Genomic DNA, 19,350 nt, shown 5'->3' with positions numbered 1-19,350 from the left:
TTTTGCTTTTTCTCTAGTTCTTTAAGGTGTAGAGTTAGTTGGTGAATTCGGGATTTTTCTATTTTTTTGAGTGAGGCTTGGATGGCTATGTATTTCCCCCTTAGGACCGCCTTTGCAGTATCCCATAGGTTTTGGACCTATGTGTTATCATTCTCATTGATTTCCATGAATTGTTTAAGTTCTTCTTTGATTTCTTGGTTGACCCAAACATTCTTGAGCACAGTGGTCTTTAGCTTCCAAGTCTTTGAATTTCTGCCAAATTTTTTCTTGTGATTGAGTTCCAGTTTTAGAGCATTGTGGTCTGAGAATATGCAGGGAATAATCTCAATCTTCTGGTATTGGTTGAGACCTGATTTGTGACCCAGTATATGGTCTATTCTGGAGAAAGTTCCATGTGCGCTCGAGAAGAATGAGTATTCTGTTGTTTTAGGGTGGAATGTTCTGTAAATATCTATGAGGTCCATCTGGTCCAATGTATCATTCAAAGCTCTTGTTTCCTTATTGATTTTCTGCTTAGATGATCTGTCCATTGCTGAGAGTGGAGTATTGAGGTCTCCTACAATTAACGTATTGTTATCAATATGACTCTTTATTTTGGTTAACAGTTGGCTTATGTAGATGGCTGCTCCCATGTTGGGGGCATAGATATTTACAATTGTTAGATCTTCTTGTTGGATAGACCCTTTAAGAATGATATAGTGTCCTTCTGTGTCTCTAATTACAGACTTTACTTCAAAATCTAATTTGTCTGATATAAGAATTGCTACGCCAGCTTTCTTTTGAGGTCTGCTGGCATGGAAGATAGATCTCCATCCCTTCACTTTCAGTCTGGATGTATCTTTAGGTTCAAAATGAGTCTCTTGTAGACAGCATATGGATGGGTCCTGTCTTTTTATCCAATCTGCAACCCTGTGCCATTTTGGGAGCGTTTAGGCCATTTACGTTGAGAGTGATTATTGAAAGATATGAATTAATTATCATCATGTTGCCTGTGAAGACATTGTTTTTATAGATTGTCCCTGTAAATTTCTGTTGTAGATCACTCTTGGGGTCTTTCTCCTTTTATAGAACCCCCCTTAATATTTCTTGCAGGGCCGGCTTAGTGGTCACATATTCTTTCAACTTCTGCCGGTCATGGAAGATCTGCATCTCTCCATCCATTATAAATGAAAGCCTTGCCAGATAAAGTATTCTTGGCTGCATGTTCTTCTCATTTAGTACCCTGAATATGTCTTGCCAGGCCTTTCTGGCTTGCCAGGTCTCTGTGGATAGGTCTGACGTTATTCTGATGTTCCTCCGTCTGTACTTAAGGAATCTCTTCCCCCTAGCTGCCCTTAAGATGGTTTCCTTGGTTCTAAGATTTGCAAGTTTTACTATTACATGCCGGGGTGTTGGCCTGTTTTCCTTGATCTTGGGAGGGGTCCTCTCTGCCTCTAGGACTCGAATGTTTGTTTCATTCCCCAGATTAGGGAAGTTCTCAGCTACGATTTGCTCAAATACATCTTCTAGCCCTCTCTCACTCTCCACTCCCTCCGGGATTCCAATGATTCTGACATTGGAACGCCTCATGGTGTCACTTATTTCTCTGATTCTATTTTCATGGATTCTGAGTTGTTTTTCTCTGGCCTCCACTTTTCCCTTTTTATCTATAATACCGTCTTCCACATTGCTTATTCTCTCTTCTGTCTCAGTTACCCTAGCTGTTAGATTATCTAGATTGGATTGGATCTCATCGATAGCATTTTTAAGTTCTGCCAATTCCACTTTTATTTCTGCCCTTAGAGACTCTATGTTGCCATTAATTGATTTCTCCATTCTAGCCATTGTCTTCACAATTGCTAGCCAGAATTCCATCTCTGACAGCTTGGTTATATCTGCATCCATTTGTAAATCTGCAGCATAAGTCATACTCTCTGAGTCTTTTCTGTTTTGGGGGCACCTCCTCCTAGTCATTCTGTTGATGGGTGTTTGAGGGAATGTATAGAGTCCAAATTATTGACCAGAACCCAAGCAAGATGCACCTGTTTTCTTGGGACCTTAGGGTTGCTGGCCTCTTGTTTTCCCAGCCTGTCTTCTGGGGGAGGGGCCTGCTGCGCTGTTACTCAGGCAACCCTGTTTGGGCGGAGTTGCCCTGCGCCCCTGTGGCGGGGGATGGGCTCAGTGGGAATCAGTCTTTGGGGCCTTTGTTCTCTGGCGCCTTTCCCTGGCGGCTTTCCGCCTCTCTTCCGCGAGTCAGAGCAGAAGAGACTGTTTCCAACCCTCTGCCTCAGAGCAGAGAGACCGCAGTCTGTGCTTCAGTGAGCTCTCCAGGCCACACTATCTCTGTTTCTGTCCGTGCGGCTATAAACTGCAGCGTCCTGGGTTGTGCGCCCCTCCGTAGCGCTCCCAGTCCTGCCTCCAGGTCGGGGCACGTCTCTGCCCTTTGTGCTTCTCTGCCCTAAAGTCCTTTCCCGCCGCTACCGGTCTGCGAGTCTGTGCCCGTCCGCAGCGCGCGAGGCTGTCGCTCACCGGCAGTGTAGGATCCCCACATCCAGGCACCCTCCCGCTGCCGTTTATCCTCCGATATCTGCCCACAGAATCATGGCTCTCGGCTTCCTACCTCAAAACCAACCACCTGCGATATTCTGTTTGTAGAGATCCAGATCTTCTTACATCTCAGGCTGGTTTCGTGGGTGCTCAGAGTGGTCTGGTAGATATCCAGCTCAATTCCGGGGACCAGTTGAAATAGGGTCCCCTACTCCTCCGCCATCTTTCCCCCCTCCCTTAAATTTTTTAAAAATAATTTTGGCAGGTTTATTGAAAATTAAATAAATAGAAATTTAGCTTTTAATCTAATTATGATGGACTTGATACATACATAATTAGTGTTTCTCTTCTTAAATGTTAATTCTAAATTTAAATATGATAACGTCACTCAACATGAGATTTGCCCTCTTAACAAATTTTAATACTAAATTATTGACTACAGGTAAAATGTTGTACAGCAATCTAGAGCTTATTCATTTTACTTTTCTGAGTCTTTATGCCTATTGATTAATAACTCTTTATTTTTCCCTAATCCTAGCCCCTGGCAACTACCATCCCATTCTTTGATTCTATGAATTTGACTATTTTAGATTCTTCATAAAAGTGGAACCATGAAGTATTTGTCTTTCTGTGACTGGCTTATTTCACTTAACATAATGTCTTCAAGTTTCATTCATTTTGTTGCATATTGCAGAACTGGTTCTTTTTAAAAAGCTGAATAGTGTTCCATTGTATGCATATACCACATTTTCTTTATCTATTCATCTGCCATTTATGTGTTTTTACATCTTGGCTGTTGTGGATCATGCTGCAATAAATATAAGAGTGCTAATATCTCTTCAAGATCCTGATTTCAATTATTTCATTTTTTTAAGTTTTATTTTTTTAGTAATCTCTACACCCAATATGGAGCCTGAACTCACAACTCCAAGATCAAGAGTCACATGCTCTTCCAACTAAGCCAGCCAGGCACCCCTGATTTCAATTCTTTTAGATACATACCCAGAAGTGAAATTTCTGAATCATATTTTAGTTCTATTTTAACTTTTCAAGGAACCTTCATTCTGTTTTCCAGAGTAGCTGCATGATTTTGCATTCCCAACACTGAGCAAGTGTTCCAATTTCTTCATATACCTTCCAACACTTGTCTTTTGTTTCTTTGATAATAGCCATACTGGGGGCGCCTGGGTGGCTCAGTTGGTTAAGCCTCTGACTCTTGGTTTCAGCTCAGGTCGTGATCTCAGGGTCATGAGGTCGAGCCTCACAATGGGCTCTGTGCTCAGCATGGAGTCCACTTGGGATTCTCTGTCCCTTTCCCTCTGCCCCTCCTGCTTGTGCACTCTCTCCCTCAAATAAATAAATAAGTCTTTAAAAAAAAATAGTCATCCTGATAGGTGTGAGGTGATTTTCTGATTTTGATTTGCATTTCCCTGATGATAGTGATGTTTAGCATTTTTTAAAAATATATATCTATTTCCTACTGGTGTGTTTTCTTTGGAGAAATGTCTTCAAGTTCTTAGCCCATTTTTAAATTGGTTTATTAGTTTTTGTTATTTTTGTTTTTTATTTTTAGTTTTTGGCTATTGAGTTGCAAGAATTCCTTGTATATTTTCAAATACATGGTATGAAATACTTTCTCATATTTTGTTGGTTGCCTTTTTACTCTGTTGATTGGTTCCTTGGGCTGTGCAGAAGCTTTTTAGTTTGATGTAGTCCCACTTTTTGTTTGTTTGTTTTGACACCTGTACTTTTGGTGTGAGATCCATGAAATCACTGCCAAGTCCAATGCCCTGAGTTTTTCCCCTATGTCTTCTTCTAATAGTTTTATGGTTTGAGGTCTTACATTTAAGAATTTAATTCATTTTCAGTTAATTTTTGTGTATGGTGTAAGATAAGGGTCCAGTTTCATTATTTCATGTGTGGATGTCCAATTTTACCAACATCATTTTGATGCCAGCAGGCTGGGTCCAAGCACCCAAAGGGGGCCCTACAGCACCAGCCAAGAGGGTCCCTGGCTGTGTGCAGGATAGAAATCAAACAGGAGCCAGCAGGAAGTGTAAGCAGAGTTTACTGAAGGTGTAGAGAGAGTGCAGGTACAGACAGAATGTCTGGGAGACTCTGAAAGGAAAGGAGGGAGTCTTGGCTTTGTTCAGGGTCTGGATGCTTTTATTGAGGATTGTAGTCTGGTGTATATGTCTACTCAGGCATCCAGGAACTGGTTAGAACAAAGACGAGGGCCCAGGTGTTATTCCTTGGAGCCAGGGGGTTTGGTATCAAGATGTCTAGCTCTGGTGGTATGGACTATGCTTTGTCCAGTCATTCTCACTTGGTCTGTCCTTAGATGTTATCTGTTCTAAAGAAACTATTACCTCCTTGTCCCTTACAAGGAGGACATACACTATGTGCATTCTGAGGCATGTGTAAAGTAGGGGTGCACATCCTAGCAAGCATAGAAGCAGGAAAAGTAGCAAAAAGCAGGTTTTTATGGAGTCCTTCAGTTTTCCTGTCTCAATTTGTTGAAGAGACTACCTATTCCCCATTGTGTATCCTTCACACACTTGTTGAAGATCAGATGATTGTGTATGTGTGCATGTATTTCTGGACTCTCTGTGCTGTTCTACTGATCTGTCTTTATGCCAGTAACATCTGTTTTGATTATTGTAGCTTTGTAATATACTTTGATATCAGGAAGAGCAACTTCTCCAGTATTTCTTTTTCAAGATCGATTTGTCTGTTTTTGTTTTTCTGTGGCACATATGAATTGTAGAATTGTTTTTGTTGTTGTTGTTGTTCTATCTCTGTTAAAAAAAAAAAAAAAGAACATTAGAATTTGGTAGAGATTACACTGAATCTATAGATCACTTTGGGTAGTATGGATATTTTAACAATATTACGTCTTCCAATTCATGAACACAGTATATCTTTTTACTTGTTTTTGTCTTCTTTCATTTCCTTCATCAGTGTTTTGTAGTTCTCCCTGCACAAATCTTCCACCTTCTTCCTGTTGATATGGTGCAGTGCCTGGGGCAAAATCTCCAGTGAGAGGTTGTTTTGAATCTCTCTATTTGGTGAGTCTGGTTTTGCATTCTCCTGGGGTACAAGAACCTTTCAGTTGGTTTCTGAGTTCTCACAAAGAATTTATCCATGAGTTTGGGCTGAATTGGTGTGTTTGTGAGACAAAGGGCTACTTCTTCTGCCAAGTTGTTAATGTCACTCCTTTTGAAGTTTTAATTCATATTCTTTAAACAAGTTTGGTAAATGCTATAAACTACATACACCTCTTTGAAATTCACAATGTACGCTTGCTTATTAAAAGATCTGCAATAACTCCTGTTTACCAAATGCTGACTAGGTGGTGCTAGGCATTGTATTAGCTACTTTAAATGTCTAATCCTAACAACTTGCAAAGCTTACATCATGTTTACTTTGTAGGTGAGAAAACTGATAGGTGAAGTAATTTCCTAAATTCACCTAAATAATCACAAACTTAGAGATATTGGGATTCACAAATGTCTAACACCAGTGTCTATACTCTTTCTACAATGTACTTTGATATATGAAAAATAATTCATAATTTTGTATATATTCATATTCAATTCGATTCAGGACCTCCAAATCAAATCATGTAATAAAACCAGGCTTTAATTTTTATTTATTTATTTATTTATTTATTTATTTGAGAACTGAGAGGCATGCCAAAATTAGGATGTATGACAACTATATGTACCTAGGGCACATTGTGCCTATGGCTTTGTTAGTCTTTTTCATTCTTCTTTTACTTCATCTGTAAATTTATGAGTGTCCAGAGTCAGGTTCAGGCCAGAATCCTCTTGGGGTCTACAATGGTGTCCGGCTCACCAATGTGTTCTCCTTGCCAAGAAATGAATGGCTGGCACAGAGTATATGCCTTCAAGGGGCGTTGACTAAAGATGTGAAGAGTCAACCCTGAGGGCTGATGTATCAGTCCCCTCCGTTTTCACCCATATCAACAGTGAAGTAAAACTAACACCTTTCATAGTTAATATAAAAAATCCACTCACTCCCAAAGCTGTACCTAATGGTCTTGAGTTTATGGACAATTCTACTCGGAGGTAGAGAAAACTTGCTCAAAAAGCAAACTCAGTTCCAAACAGCATTGCCCATTCTTGTTCTCTGCAAATTACCTCTAATAATGCTTCAAAAATTGATCCTCTCTCTGATGCTTCACCATCCCACTGGCTCTGGCAGCCCATTCTTTATAGTCCTGCAAAATATATTCTTAGCTATAATACATGCACAGATATGATATATGGTATATATATGATATTTAGTTACAGATATAAAGATGACAATCTCTGGAATGAATATACATATATATCTGAATATAAAAATATAAAGTACAACTGAAGAAGTAAATTTTGCTGCTGTATATTATTTTTAATGCAGTAGTCCCAAATTAATTAAATGAGAAAAGTTCCTTTTAATTTCCAGTCAAGCTATGTCTAAACATTTCCTTAAGCTTTGAGCACGTCCTTTTGCAACATATGAATTTTAACTTATAGTTATATAATTGCAGATATTCTGTTGAAGTATTTTTTTTCTTTTAATCCACAAGGGGAAAATGTTTTCTTAAAACTATTTATCTCAGTTTGAATAAAAAATGTATTTATTGTTATCTGTAACAATAAAATTTACCTCCCTCTAAATTCTATAGGAATAAACAAGCATACATTTCATATCAAGAAGTTGAGACATACACCATTTGGACAATTTAACCCACAGCATTTATATAGCTATAAAGGGATTACAGTGCATTTTTATATCCCATAGTAGTACTTAAAGAGAATAAAAAATGTAAACTGTAAGATGATATGCTTATTTTAAAAGTATTCTCTGATCCTGCACCACTGCATAATTGTGTATAAAATGTGCTATAATTTTGAAGTCAGAGGACATAGACTTTAGTATGAAAATTATATTAATCATTAAAATCTACCTATCATTTCTTTTAAAACCTTTATACTTCAGTCATCATGAGAGTTTCTTTAGATAGACTTTTGAAAACACTCCAAGGTAAACTATGCAGCATATCAGAGCATCTTTTGTTAATTTGTGCTATTGGAGGAAAAGGCCCCATGGCTTTTGCAATCATAGACCCAAGTAATTTTAGGCTCAATGATTTTATTATCATTACCACCATTTTTTCCGGTGGTTTATCTTCAACTACCAAAGCACAAATGGAATCCAAAAAGTGGAACATTTCTCTATTACGTTGTTCTCTACTGTTTAAGCAACCATCTCCTTTAAAGCCATGAGAAATGAGAGAAGATAACTACTTTGGGGTATATATTTACAGATTTATCTATTTTATCTAATCACCACAAATGCATCTTCATTTTATATGCTTTAGGCCTGCAATTTTACAATAGTAACTAGAGTTGATTTTCTATAACAATGTATGGTTTATAGCTAAGGACCAATTTAATTCAATAAACAGTTTAGTGATTCTATTTGCCAAGTATTTTCTTAAACTCAGGGAACACAGAGGCAGATGGGACAGAGGCCATGCCTTCAGGAAGCTTACAGTTTGAAGACAGAGATGAGTATATGGTGTATGATGAGAGAGTTATGCACATAGCCCTAAGGGATCACAAAAAAGGAACCAATCTCAGAATAAGGGGGGTAGGCGAAGGGGATTAAGAGTGCACTTATGGTGATAAGCACTGAGTAATACATAGAGTTGTTGGATTACTATATTGTACACCTGAAATGAATGTAATAGTATATGATAACTACACTGGAAAAAAAAATAAGGGGGAGAGAAAAGTCATGTTTGGAGTTTGATATTTAAGCTAAGTCTTAAAGGGCAAATAGGGGTAGACCATGTAAATTCATGGAAGATGTTGTAAGCAAAGAACAGTAAGTGCAAAAACAAAAATTTGTGAATGTTTATGGCATGTGTCTGAATTTAAAGAAATACAGGTAGTTCTGAATGACTGGAGATTACAGTACAAATTAGGGAAGCATGGAGAGATAGGATCACTTATGAGTAAGTATTTTCAGCTAAAGTGAGTACTTATGTCACCTCATGAGTTGATTTTAAGAATAACATATAGCCAACATTGCTCTTAAAATCCCATAAATTTCTCATAAAGTATGGTATATGTGGCTTTTATCCATCCAACCCTGTTCAGTAATGTGTTGGTATAAATATCCAAGACAGATGATGGACATTGGACATACTCTGATGATCTGTCCTCCTTTTACTCTTACATCACTAATTACTTTTTTAATTTTTCTCTTTCATCAAAATCAAAATTATTTAATTTGTAAATGCATATATGATACAACTCCATTCTAATTTAAAATGTATCTCAAAGGATAGGAAGTTACTGAGAGATATGAAGTAAGATAATGTGAAAGATCATTTTACCAAAGTTTGAACAAGATAGGACTGGAGGCAGGAACCTGATTAGAAAAGTAATACAACTGTCCAGTTAAGATGTACAAGAGAGGGGCGCCTAACTGGCTCAGTTAGTAGAGCATGCAACTTTTGGTCTTGGGGTCATGAGTTCAACCCCCACGTTGGGCATAGAGCCTACTTAATTAAAAAAAAAAAAAAAAAAAAAAGATGAAACAAGAGAGAAAAATAAACTGAGGCAGAATTTGTAGGGATGTAGAAGAGAACACAGATATCAGCTATACTAAGATGGCAGAATAAATATTCCTAGGTTTCTGATTGGATTTGGATGTTGAATAAAATTTGGACATCTAAGATGATGTTCCAATTTCCCACACAGATAATGGCCACAACACTTAAGGACTGTTAGCAGATGTATTAATTGTGCTTTCTATGTACATCTTAGCCTGGGTCTCCCATAATGCAAATCCTGAGGAAGCACTTGCAGGATATTTTATCAGAGGGAGCTAGTTTAACAAGAGTAGGGATAAAGAGAAATCGGAGAAGGAAAACAAATATAAAGACATGACCTTCTTTTTTTTTTTAAAGATTAATTTTATTTATTTATTTACTTATTTATTTATTTTTGATAGAAAGAGACAGCAGAGCAAGAGAGAGAGCACGAACAGGGGGGCAAGGGGAAGGGCTAAGGGGGAGAGAGAAGCAGACTCCCCACTGAGCAGGGAGCCTGATGCGGGGCTCCATCCCAGGACCCTGGGTTCATGACCTGAGCCAAACACAGATGCTTAACTGACTGAGCCACCCAGGTGCCCCTAGAACATAAGCTTCTTGATGGCCCCAGTTCTTAAGCAAATGCAACTATACCTCAGTTTTTCAGTCACTCTGGTTTCTAAAACACATTATATGGTATCACTGAGTGTCAAAGTCCTTGATCTATGGAGGAGTAAGATTGAATAATTTATCTGCTGGGTTATTTTCTTTTCCTATCTTTCATTATTCAAAGATATTTGAATAAGATATTTCCTATCTTTCATTCTCAAAGACTGAGACAACAGAGCAAAATATATGGAATGTGGCTAAAGCAGGGGAAATTAGTAGCTGCAAATAACTATGATAAAAATGAAGACTGATCTCCAACAAATAACCTAACTTTCCAACTGAAGAAGAAACCAAAAAATCAAGAGAAAAGTAAACCCGAAGTAAGCAGAAAAAAATAACAAAACAAAAATACATGAAATAGAAAGCTTGAAAAAATCAACAAAACTAGAAGTTTGTTCTTTGAAAATGTCAACTAAATAGACACACCTGTAGCAAAAAGGGAAGGGGGGAATAAAAATTAGGAATGGAAACGGGGACATGATAAGCTACCTTACAGAAATACCATGAGCAAGTGGGATTTAACCCAGAAATTCAAGGTTGATTTAATTCTGAACATCAATTAATGTAATATACCATATTGATAGAATGGAGAACCCAAGCCACATGATCATCTGATTTTATCATAGCACTTAACATTCAACATTCTTTCATGATAAAAAAAGCACTCAACAAACTAAGATTAGGAGTTAACTTTCTCAGCCCGGTAAAGGGCATCTACAAAAAACCAGCAGCCAAGATTATACTGAGTAAGGACTTGATGCATTCCTGCTAAGATCAGGAACAAGACAACAATGAATGTTCTTGCCACTTTTATACAATATTGTACTGGTGGTTCTAGAAAAGCCAAGTAGACAAGAAAAACAAAAAAGCATTGATATTGGAAAGAAAGGAACAAATAATAAAAAATTATAAGGAATCCACCAAAAAAATTTTGACTTCATCTAGGTTGTAGGATACAAAACCAATATAGAAAAATCAATTGCATTTCTATATACTAGCAGGCAACCTAAAAATGAAATACAGAAAACAACTGTATTTTCGGGGCATCAATAAAATAAAATACTTTAATAAATTTAACAAATGCAGTGCAAGATTTGTAAAAAAGAAAACTACAAAACATTGAAAGAAATTAAAGAAGGGGCACCTGGGTGGCACAGTCAGTTAAGTGTCTGCCTTTGGCTCAGGTCATGATCCCGGGGTCTTGGGATCCAGCCCTGCACAGGGCTCCCTGCTCAGCAGGGAGTCTGTTTCTCTCTCCCTCTGCCCCCCCTCCCACTTGTATGCAAGTGCTCTCTCTCTCTCTCTAAAATAAATAAAATCTTAAAGGAATTAAAGAAGAGCTAAATAAATGGAATAACATCCTATGTTACTGACTGGAAAACTTAATATTGTTAGGTTGGCAATACTCCCTAAATCATCTACAAATTCAACATAATGCCTATTAAAATACCAGCTGCCTTTCTTTCTTTTTTTCTTTCTTTTTTTAGAAATTATCAAGCTGATCCTGAAGTTTGTATGAAATATAAGGGACTCAAAATAGCCAAACAATGTTAAAAAATTATAATAAAGGAGGACCCACACATCCTGATTTCAAAAATTACTACAAAGCTACACTAATCAAGACAGTGTGGTCCTAACATAAAGAGAGATATATAGATCAGTGAAATAAAAATTAAGGTCCAGAAATGAACCTTTATATTTATGGGCAATTAATTTTGACAAGGGTGTCAAAAAATTCACTGGAGAACAAATATCTAACCTGTAAAACTCTTCTAAGGAAACATAGGAATAAATAATCTTTGCTTCACATTTGGAAATGGTTAGGTAGATACATTACCCAAAACACAAGAAACAAAGGTATACATAGATAAACTTCATTAAAATTAAAAAAAAAAAAAAAACTGTTCAGAAATAATAGCATCAGGACAGTGAAAATACCATCCATAGAATAAGAGAAAATACTTGCCAATCATATGCAATAAGGGAATTGTATCCATAATACATAAGCCACTCTTACAATTCAATAATATAAAGACAAGTAACTGAATTTTAAATGAGCAAAGAATAGTATAGACATTTCTCCAAGGAAGATGTACAAAGACAATGAGCACAGGAAATAATGTTCAAGGTCATTAATCATTTGGGAAATGTAAACAAAAATCATAGTAATTCACACCCACTAGGACAGCTATAATAAAAAAAGCACAATAATAAGTGTTGGTGAACATATGGAGAAATTGGAACCTACATATATTGCTGGTGAGGAAGTAAAATGGTGCAGCCAGTTTGGAAGGAATTTGATATGTTCCTCAAAAGGTTTTTTTTTTTTTTTTTTACTATTTTATTTATTTATTTGAGGGGGGGAAGGGGGATGGAGAGGGAGAAGCAGACTCCCTGCTGAGCAGGGAGCCCAATGCAGGCAGAAACAACTGACTGAGCCACCCAGGCACCCCTTAACCTTTTTTTTTTTAACAGCATTGCCATACTATCCATTTTTACTCTTAATTGTACATCCAAGAAAAATGAGAATATTAATCCACACAAAAATGCATACATGAATATTCACAGCAGCATTATTTCTAATAGCCAAAAAATGAAAACAACCCAAATGTCCATCAAATGGTGAATGAATAAACCAAATGTGATCTCTCCATACAATGAGACATTATTTGATTTATAAAAAAAAAAAAAGGAAGTACTGATACTTGATACAACAGGGATGAGCCTTAAGAACATTATACTAAGTTAAAGTAACACAAAGACAAAATATTATGATTCCTCTGGTATAAAATGTGCAGAATAGATAAATCTACACTGAAAAATACTAGGTGAGTGGTTGCCTCTGGCTGGAGGGTAGAAGTAAAATGAGGAGTGACTAAATGTCTTGGGTTTCTTTTGGGAGTGATGAAAATGTTCTAAAATTATGGTGGTGATTTTAGAACAACTCAGCAAACACACTGAAAAGCACTGAATTGTACATTTTAAATTAGTGAATTTATGGTATTTGAATATATCTCAAAGCTGATTAAAAAAATCAAGTCACTAACTTACAGAAATATGTACATATAACAAAATGATAACTAAAATTTGAGTCAAATCTACAGATGGGTATGTAATTGGTTAAACAAGGTTAGCCATAGGTTGATAACTGTTGAAGCTGGTCAAGAGTATCTGGGAGTTCATCATTCTATTCTTTCTAGTTTTGTCTATATTCAAAATTTTCAATAAAACCAATTAAAAATACAATTTTTCCAACCATTATTTGAAGATCATGCCCCATGTGCTCAGAAACATTGATTGCACTGTAAGAATGATACTTATAGCTTGTGAAATATACCATTGATTGTGTCAAATTAACAATAGGAAGAGATTAAGCACGTTGGATATATTAAATAAAAGTCCTAGAGAAACAAAATGGGACAATTTATTCCTTTGGTAGCAGAATGATCATTAGGCACCTCTCTGGAAATTGGTCACTTCTTATTAGAATGTAGTATTGAGATTTTAAATTCCAACTCTTTGTTGGAATTCTTTCATTTTTAGGGAATGAAGGACTCATTCTGACAAACTGTAAAATAAAAAAAAATCTTTTTAAATCTATGTTCCTCAAAATTAAAAACAAAAACCTATTATTTTCCTCCCTAAAGGATTCCTGCAGTCCCTCTAGGAAAAAAACCCTTAGGAAGGAACTCAAGCCCCATCTCTTTATTATAATTAAGATAAAAGCAGGGAACTCTCCTCTTGCCCCTTAGGATTGGCCAGCCATGCAGATCTGGCCATCCTTCCTTCAGGGAGCTAAGACCAGACCAGGACAAGAGTTAGTATTACCAGGAATGGTAAATGCTTGGCATCCGCGTTGCAATTCCTGCCTCACACATCAGGGCAGACATTACTAATGCATTTCAGAACTCTTTCCTCTTGAGCCTTGAAATTGTTCTCAACGAAGTGACCCAGAGAACACACCACCAGTCTGAATTTATGGGACTTGAAACTTACTTCTTTTCTGGGTTTTGTGATGATGCTAGTATTAAGGATAAAGTTAAGAGAAGGTTAGGATTTAGCTTTATCATGAGAGTAAATGTTAATCTGGTATGAGAGGCTTTAACGAGGCTTAGCATTAATATTAGGGTTTTAGATATGATTAGCGCTAGCACTAGGGTTCCTTTTAGATGGTATAATTATAAATCTGAGGCTAGAGTTATGTCTTACAACTTTTTGCTTAATATTATAAAGGATGAAGTTAGAATTGGGTATATTTTACTGTAAGAGCCAGAGTCAGATGAATATCTTGAAAATATTGTAAGACCTCTCAAAGCTGACCTATTTCTTCTCTTACGATTTGTCTTCAGTCTGTATTTTGAAAGAATAGTAATGAAAGAGCTAAAACAACTCTTAAATGATTCCAATAACTGAGCTCCTAAATTAGTAGAGTTTTATTTTATAGATTATCCTATACAACTCAGATTTTATGAGTTAATTTTAATATTTGCTTAATAACATTTGTTAGGCTACTTACAAAAGTCACTGCAAAATGTTTCAAATATCTTTTAATCACCATTTAAAAAAAAAAAACCCAAATCAAGGTGATCAAAAGCCACTAATAAAATGAGAAACATAAGAGAACTGATCAGCATATGCAGTGAAATACTAAGTCAAACTGAATAGCCACATCTGCATTAGAGTACATATGTTGGTTTCAACCACAATATAAAATTTATATTCTGTGAACATGACAGCAACATATCACTCATGCGTTGCTGCTCAGTTCCACCAACCTAACCCGATTTATCATTCTTGTTTTAAAACAGAAAGTGGGCAGTGCTTCATAGGATTAGGAGCCATGCTGAACAGGATGAAATTTTACCCTTTGAGAAATTTCTCATTTTAAACTGTAAAAAAAGAAACTGTCTCTTAAGGAGAACCCTCTTACACTGTTGGTGGGAATGCCAGCTGGTACAGCCACTCTGGAAAACAGTATGGAGGTTCCTCAAAAGTTGAAAATAGAGCTACCCTATGACCCAGCAATTGCACTACTGGGTATTTACCCCAAAGATACAAATGTAGTGATCCGAAGGGGTACGTGCACCCCGATGTTTATAGCAGCAATGTCCACAATAGCCAAACTATGGAAAGAGCCCAGATGTCCACTGATAGATGAATGGATAAAGATGTGGTGTATATATAAAACAGAATACTACTCAGCCATCAAAAAAAAAAAAAAAATCTTGCCATTTGCAATGATGTGGATGGAACTAGAGGGTATTATGCTAAGCAAAATAAGTCATTCAGAGAAAGACAATTATCATATGATCTCATTCATATGTGGAATTTAAGAAACAAAACAGAGGATCATAGGGGAAGGGAGGAAAAAATAAAAGATGAAACCAGAGAAGAAGACAAACCATAAGAGATTCTTAATCATAGGAAACAAACTGAGGGTTGCTGGAGGGGAAGGGAGTGAAGTGATGGGGTGGCTAGGTGATGGGCGTTAAGGAGGGCATGTGAGGTAATGAGCACTGGGTATTATATAAGACTGATGAATCACTGACTTCTACCTCTGAAATTAATAATACATCATATGTTAATAATTGAATTTAAATCAAAAATAAAAATTAAAAAATAAAAAGGTCTCTTATTGAAATGATGCCATCGAGTAAGTGTAGCTTGCTTGCTTGCTAACTAGTTCTTTCCCTGTAGCCCTCCATTTTTTGAAAGGATTTGAAAAAAGGGAAGTAAATGTAATTAATTTTAAAAAATAACAAAAATATTTTTTAAACAGAGGGTGAGAAAGTAAGGGTAAAATATGTAAGTCAAGACCAGAGGAACAAATAAGTAAGAAAGAATGCAGGTCATTAGATTATTACATTTACTCAAGAAGACTGCAAATTAATCTCAGACTTTCCTAATTACAAACATAAAGAGAAAACAAGATGTTATGAGAATTGAATTGTCCATAAGGCAAAATATTACCAGTTACTAAATGAATCAATTCATTAAGAAACAATCATTTCAAATCTTTGTCCTCTTAAAACACACTTCGCTCGTATATGCTTACATATGCTAAAAGATGGAAAGATAAAATAGCATTACCTTTTATTATCTATGTATCCCTTTAAAAAAATTTCCAGTCTCAAGAGCAAAGTTACAGTGTATTCATGCAGATTTCTTCAAGTAAGGTAAGGAGCTATGGCATGATAAATCTATTTCCAGTCTTGTAGGCTTTCACGAGAATCCAAAATAGCATCATTTCATCAGGGGCCAAGTTTCATGTCAAATAGTGTGTAAAATCTAATAATACCCAACAGGTGATAGAAGCAATGCATGGGAAAAAATAAAAGCTACATAAAAACATTACCAGGGACATTACAGTTGTGACTGAAAATTCTTGAAGTTCTTTTGCTTAGATTATGTAACCATGTAGAGGGGAGAAAAAAAAAAAGGAGTCACAATCTTGGATACTTGAGGGAAGTGCAATTTTCTTATTTTCTTAATTTTTCCCCTTCTTATTTCTCTTCCATACTTGCCTACTTTCAGTTTTCCTAGGCATTTAACAGTGTCAAGGGAGACTGGGCTGGAAAGAACACTTGCTGGGAGTGAGAAAATCCGAGTTCTAGTTTTGGTTTTGCATTCAGCTCGCCTTTCCCTTCATCCTCTTCCAGCTCATTTTGCCCATCCTAAAAGAGAAGGCACTGCTCTGCTAGTTCACATCCCAAATCTACCTTCCAGTAATTATGTGACTTAAGGCAAATCACTTACCATCTCCTATGCCTTAACTCTTTGTTCGTAAATAAGACCCAACCCTAAATCTTACAGAATTTTGCGAGTATTGAATACACGAACATCTCTAGAAAGCTTACCAGAGTACCTAGGACATAGAATATGCTCAATAAATGTTATTTTCTTTCCCTTCGTCTTTGCATTCTTCCCTTTAAAGTCTCCTCAAGCTCTAAAATGTGTTTATATTGAGAAACAATAGATGAAAATCACCAGTGAGGGATACAAAATAGGATCATGCTTTTTTTTAGTGTTCAGGTTAAATTACACTGTGACTCCATTAAGCTATTTATAGGAATACTGTTTTTCCCTCCTTCAGTTGCCCTGGTCCCAAGATAAGTCCAACCCTAGGGAGCTAACTTGGTCCTAGTTCCTCAAAGAAAAGAAAGAAAGGAATATAAAACTCCCAATTCACCAAGTCCTGTGTTCTTTGTTGTATACGTGTAACTGCCACATGGTAACCGATACAGTGTTTGTTAGATGGGGTTGCCCAAAGTGTTTCATTTCCTTCTCTGGCCTAGCAAAAGTTCCCTTGATATCTGTTACAGTTATGTGTGTGTGTGGGAGACAGTGAGGGAAGGTAAGGGGGCAGGAAAGAGGTCCCTCTTCCTCAGTGTTGTGCTAAGCAATGATTATACTATTCTACGTCTAGGTCTGGATGTGTCTTTAGTGAGTCTACTTTTTAAGTACACTCATACACACATGCACAACATTTTTCCAAGACATGGCAGGGGTGCCAGAGTGGCTGAGTTAGAGAAAAATCTGGTAGTACGAATACACTGTGCCTGGAACTTGCCTTTCTTTAAATCAAAGGGTCACTGTTTTTTCCCCTCACTGTTTGCTTAGTGGGACTGGGTCTCAGGCATATGCCTCTGAAGTTGGAGCCCCATGTGCCCTACCCATACCAGCAGTAATACAGGGCGGGTGAGCATGCTCTTCTCCATCATCAGTTAGGAATCCTCCCTGACCCATCTGGTCCTTGAGGTCAGACTATCTCTGGCCTCATCCATGCTACCCTAACATGGACAGCCGTAGAAGATTCCTTTGCCCAGTCCCCATGGCTCCCAAAGGATAATCACAAAAGAAGATCAAGCTGACTTTGGTGTCTCTCTTCGAAGATCTGGGCTATTAATTTATCATTTGGTTACACACATTTATCATTTGGTTACACATGCAATCTCAATATTTTGAAGTGACTATATCATAATGGTCAAAAAACAAACAAACAAACAAAAAACCCTGGATCAAAATGGGGCTCTTTCATACCCAAAGACACAATCGAAACAAACCTCTTTTTCTTGCTTTCTCATCCCTCTGAACTCCCCCTGCTTTTCTGCTCTGTCAGATTCTACTTCAGTGTTCCCATTTCAGAAATCCCTTTGGAGAAGGAGGAACTCTTTTGGCTCTAATGAGTGTACCGAAATTGTTTTTCCAAGAATGATTAAGGCAGTCAGACTTTATATGGGTAGTGGTAATTGCTCCCCACACTGCCTTAGCAAGGAACAGAGCTGTTGGGAACAGCAAATACTGCAATGTTATGTAAAGGACTCATTACTATCCTTTGCTTCTTGGTTTGCTGGCTTCCAAGGCAGTGATGGGCTACAGTAGGCAGCTATGAGAAAACCTTGATACCATTTAAGGATATGCCACAAGACAAGCTGCAGGAAAGAAAGAAAACATAGCTTAGCAGTGTAGAGACAGAAATAAAGCAAGAGATATCACAGGATACGGGTGTGGGTCCATAGCAGTTGCCTTAGGTGCCAAAAATTACCCCCTTACAAGAAGCTAAATCGTCAGCTGATTTATATTCCTGAATCATTTAATTTCTTTCATTAAAATTCTCTCTGCCACCCCATCTCCCTCAGCTCCTGCTTAGCAGGGTTTTTTGTTTTTTTTTTCTTTCTTTCTTTCTTTCTTTGAAGATAGATGGGATTGAGAGCTAAGAACAAGAAGCCTTCTCTCTGAACTTTTGATATGATGGAGTGGAGGCATCTACTCCAGCCACATGTACTGAAATAATGACTATGAAGTACAAGACTCTATGATAGGCTGTCAGTAGACTCATTAACAACAGTGGTAGGTGGCTTAAATGCTGGAGTATTACAAAGTCAAAAACATAGGGCATTTTTCTTAGAGAAATCCTGAATTTGGTTGAAAGATCAAACTGCTGTGGAGATTTAAGGGGATTTGAGAGGTTTAGAATCTTGCCAAAGCAATGCTTTATTCCTACCTTTATTATTTAAAACACCAGTAAGATTTTGGAGTCAGACAAAGCATGACTGGCGGGGGAGTGGGGCATTTAGTGAGCATTTAGTATGTGTTGGGCACTTTTGAACAAATGATCTCATTGGCCCGCAGAACAGTCACTTGGAATGTTTATGACTCTCATTATTGAGAGATGAGGAATTTAAGGCTTCACAATCTAAAGAATTTGCCAAGATGGCACAAGCATGAGCAAAGGCAGGATTGAAACCCTGTGCTGATTTCAGAGCCCACACAACTTGCCTTACACCATGCTGCTGCTACCTTAGCAGGCCAGACTAGTGAAAGAAGGAAAGGCTTGCTTCCATGGGTAGCTTTTGATTTAAAGCCCATATTCTCAGTGCCACTCCTTCAGCACCTACAACTCACACTTCATATCCTTCCCTATGCTTATAGGTGTCTGTCTTGGGTTGCCAGCTCAAGAATGGCTGAGTCCAATGTCCAGTGACCACTAAGTACCTTTATGATCTTCACCTCTTCATGGCTCAGTGTACTGCCCTTTAAAACAG

Source organism: Phoca vitulina, unplaced genomic scaffold, assembly GCF_004348235.1.
Source record: "Phoca vitulina isolate PV1807 unplaced genomic scaffold, GSC_HSeal_1.0 scaffold40, whole genome shotgun sequence".
Classification (NCBI taxonomy): Eukaryota; Metazoa; Chordata; class Mammalia; order Carnivora; family Phocidae; genus Phoca; species Phoca vitulina.
This window is presented reverse-complemented; position numbering follows the sequence as displayed.